General features: G+C 42.9%; 1 pseudogene; it reads left to right on the forward strand.

Annotated features, from left to right (window-relative positions):
- Positions 1–759: 759 nt before the first annotated feature.
- Positions 760–1,749, forward strand: LOC147900588 (AAA-ATPase At5g57480 pseudogene; annotated as a pseudogene).
- The last annotated feature ends 2,028 nt before the right edge of the window (positions 1,750–3,777 follow it).

Genomic DNA, 3,777 nt, shown 5'->3' on the forward strand with positions numbered 1-3,777 from the left:
ACACAGTACCTATGCATAGTAGAGAATGCATGCGCAACTCGAATTAAGGAATGAAAGCACTGCAATTCACTGCACTTCATCATCAGCTAGCCGAGGTGCCTATGCACAAAAGAGACTAATGCCTAAATCCTCGCGGTCTCGACTACGATTTAGTGTAGAGCACCAGAAACGACGTCACAAATTATGGGAGCTATTGAGAAAGGATCGCAGAGACTTTTGGCAAGCTTATAGCTGCAGTTAGTTACTGGAGCATTGGCAGTATATAGTAAGCTAGGTATAGAGAGATTCAACCATTTATTTAGGCCTGGGCGAATGCCTCCTTTCACACTGTAACTAGGCTTGAACCTTCATCTCCTCCATCAAGTATTAGAACAATTTGCTAATGCCAGCAGGAGAGAAGAGGGTAATGTGCAGTTTGAAATCTTGTTCCAAAAGGATTCCAATTCCTCTTTCAAAGAAGCTTGGGTTTTGTATATTTCAACGGTGACGCTTGCGCTTTACCTCTGCCAGACGTTTAGCCAATGCTAACAAATCAAAGCAATTCGCTTCAGTTTCACAAGAACAACGAGCTTCTGAGGCTGCGTGCAGGTGGCATGAGCCAAAAGTGAACTACACCAGCAAGCAAGAGTCTTCGATTGCCCTTGTAGTCGAGCATTAGTTCTCGTGCAGATGAGAAATTGACGGTAAACCGAATCAGCGAGCTGCAAAGAGTGCTCAAATTTTAGCTCAAACAGAGAGCTTCTAGCTTCAAGCAGAGCTATGGAGAAATCTCCCATTTCATATGGCACGATCTTCGCCTTCCTTGCCTTCCTGCAAACTTTCCTCAACACATTCCTGCCCCCTGAATTGCAAGATACGATCAAACGGATCGCCCGCAAGCTCTTCCAAGGTTTCTCCAATTACATCGACCTGAGAATCGATGAGCATGATGGGGTAAACACAAACGAGCTCTACTCTGCAGTTCAGCTCCACCTCAGCCAATCTACTGCTATAGCTGCGCGAAAAGTGAATCTGGCGCTGCCCAAGAATGCAACCTCTCCCACCTACAGCTTGGGAGAGAACGAGCGAATGGAGGATAGTTTTCAGGGCATCAAAGTGTGGTGGGAATTTGCCAGCCATGAGCGGAGGCAGCAAAGTTTCAGCTGGGATAGTGTTCCCGATGAGAAACGCTCGCTGACCTTGCAAATACACAAGAAAGACAAAGCTAAAATCCTTGCTCCCTACGTCTAGCACATCATCGCACATGCCGCAGCAGAGATCAAGTTCAAGAGCCGAGATAGAATGCTCCACACAAACGCAAAGAACCCTTACGACCGTGGCAATAAGTGGAGTTCAGTGCCCTTCAAGCACCCCTCCACCTTCCAAACTCTGGCAATGGATCCCTCCCAGAAGCAAAAGATCCAGGAGGACCTCACCGATTTTGTCAATGGCGAAGCTTTCTATAACAGGGCAGGCCATTCCTGGAAGCGCGGGTATCTTCTATATGGACCTCCTGGTACAGGCAAGTCCAGCATGATCGCTACCATGGCCAACTTCCTACAATACGATATTTACGATTTGGAGCTCACTGAGGTAAAGTCTAACGCAGAACTCCGAAAGCTTCTTATCCGGATGAGCAGCAACAAGTCTATTATAGTTATAGAGGACATCGATTGCTCGCTGGATTTCTCCGACATGAAGAAGAAAGCTGAGAAGTCTCCGTCACGTAATTCAACCTCTCTTTCAAACAAACAACGATTCATGATCTAATATATGAGTTGAAGGAAAGTAAGGAAGTAGAAGCAAACCTGATGGTGATGATGAACAAACAGCAACACACTTGAAATTTTATGTTTCTCCTATATTTAAAGGTTTTGCCTTGGCTTTTTACGCAGTTGGCTTTTTACGCAGCTTTTCAAAAGCTTTCAAAGCTTTTGGGCTTTCAGAATTAAAAAAATCTAAGGGTGTATATTGTGCCATGTGGAAGCACATGATTTCAGAATTTGAAAAAACGTCCTAGTGCTGGCCAAGTAACAAGTCTATTATAGTTATAGAGGACATCGATTGCTCGCTGGATTTCTCCGACATGAAGAAGAAAGCTGAGAAGTCTCCATCACATAATTCAACCTCTCTTTCAAACAAACAATGATTGATGATCTAATATATGAGTTGAAGGCAAGTAAGGAAGTAGAAGCAAACCTGATGGTGATGATGAACAAATAGCAACACACTTGAAATTTTATGTTTCTCCTATATTTAAAGGTTTTGCCTTGGCTTTTTACGCAGTTGGCTTTTTACTACGCAGCTTTTCAAAAGCTTTCAAAGCTTTTGGGCTTTCAGAATTAAAAAAATCTAAGGGTGTATATTGTGCCATGTGGAAGCACAGGATTTCAGAATTTGAAAAAACGTCCTAGTGCTGGCCAAGTAATCATCACCAGTGTCCACAAATCCTGGTCTTTCCATTTTCCTTGCATCCTACATCCATTCTGCATGACCTGTCATGTGGTTTGATGCACCTGAGTCAACATACCACACCTCATTGCTTTCTTATGCACTTATCATAGAATTGGTCATGTGCAGCACCATAAACAAATGCTCATTTTAGTCATCACCCTATCTACTAAAGGATGCATAATAGCCTTGCTGCAATTTTCCATTCATGATGTCATTTTGCTTTTTATAGCAGTCTTTAGCCATATGACTCATTTTACCACAGTAGTAGCATTCAACATTGTTGTTTGCATTTTGGTCTCTCTGCCATCCACCACGACCTCTTTGGCTCCCCCTGCCTCTAAGGTTACCATGTCCTCCTCCATAGGATTGGTTTTCTTGAATTTGCTACATAATTTGATTTCTACCACAACCTCTAGATCGAGCCTCCAGATCAGCCTGCTCTACCTCTGCCTCTACCTCTTCCAGCATTTGAGTAGAAGACAGCTTCTTTTGAAGTTCCTCATGAAGAAGATGCACCACCATTTCTCTGCTCTTCAGAAATTAGAACAGCAATCAACTCCCCAAAATTAGGGAAATTCTCATGGACGGCAATGGATGTCCGGAACTGTGCATAATCCTTTCCTAGACAATTCAAGGTCACAGAAACTAAATCATCATCTTCCACTGGCGACCCAATGGAAGCAAGTGCAACTGCAATCTTCTTCACCTTCATGTGGTAGTCATTGATGCTCATATTTTCTCTCTGCACATTATGCAACTCCTGCTTGAGCTGCATTTTCCTGGCTTGTGTATTTGTGCTATACGTTTTTGTCAAAGTATCCCATGTCTCCTTCAGCGTGCTTGCATGCTGAATATGCACAATCATAGAATCTGAAATACTGATAGACAGCCAGTACATGACTTTCTTGGCTCTCTCACGCTAGCCTTTAAATGCCTACAACTCTTGTTGATTGGGAACATTAGGAATAACTGGTTCTTGTTTAGCTCCAGTAATGAACTCCCAATAGCATTTTCCCTTAAGGAAATTCGTCATTCTAAACTTCCATGCTGGGAAGTTATTCTTATCAAGCTTTTCAGTGACTATCTGTGAAAGGGCATCAGATGCCATTAAAGAACACTGCAAAAATATTCTATCACTACAAAAAACACAACTTCTGCCTCACAAGGGCAAATCTGCAAAACTGACGAAAGTGGTATTTGACCACATAGTGACTTCCTAGTGACGATTTTGCATTAACAGGCAATAAAAATGATTCTGTCACTCCCAATATCTCTGCACACAGGCATACGATGCAATTTCTGTAGCAACTTTTCACTGACCTACGGAACAGTGGTTGCACAGCA

Source organism: Dipteris shenzhenensis, chromosome 7 (assembly GCF_047967505.1).
Source record: "Dipteris shenzhenensis isolate YYH24624 ecotype China chromosome 7, Dip_SZ_1.0, whole genome shotgun sequence".
NCBI classification, from domain to species: Eukaryota; Viridiplantae; Streptophyta; class Polypodiopsida; order Gleicheniales; family Dipteridaceae; genus Dipteris; species Dipteris shenzhenensis.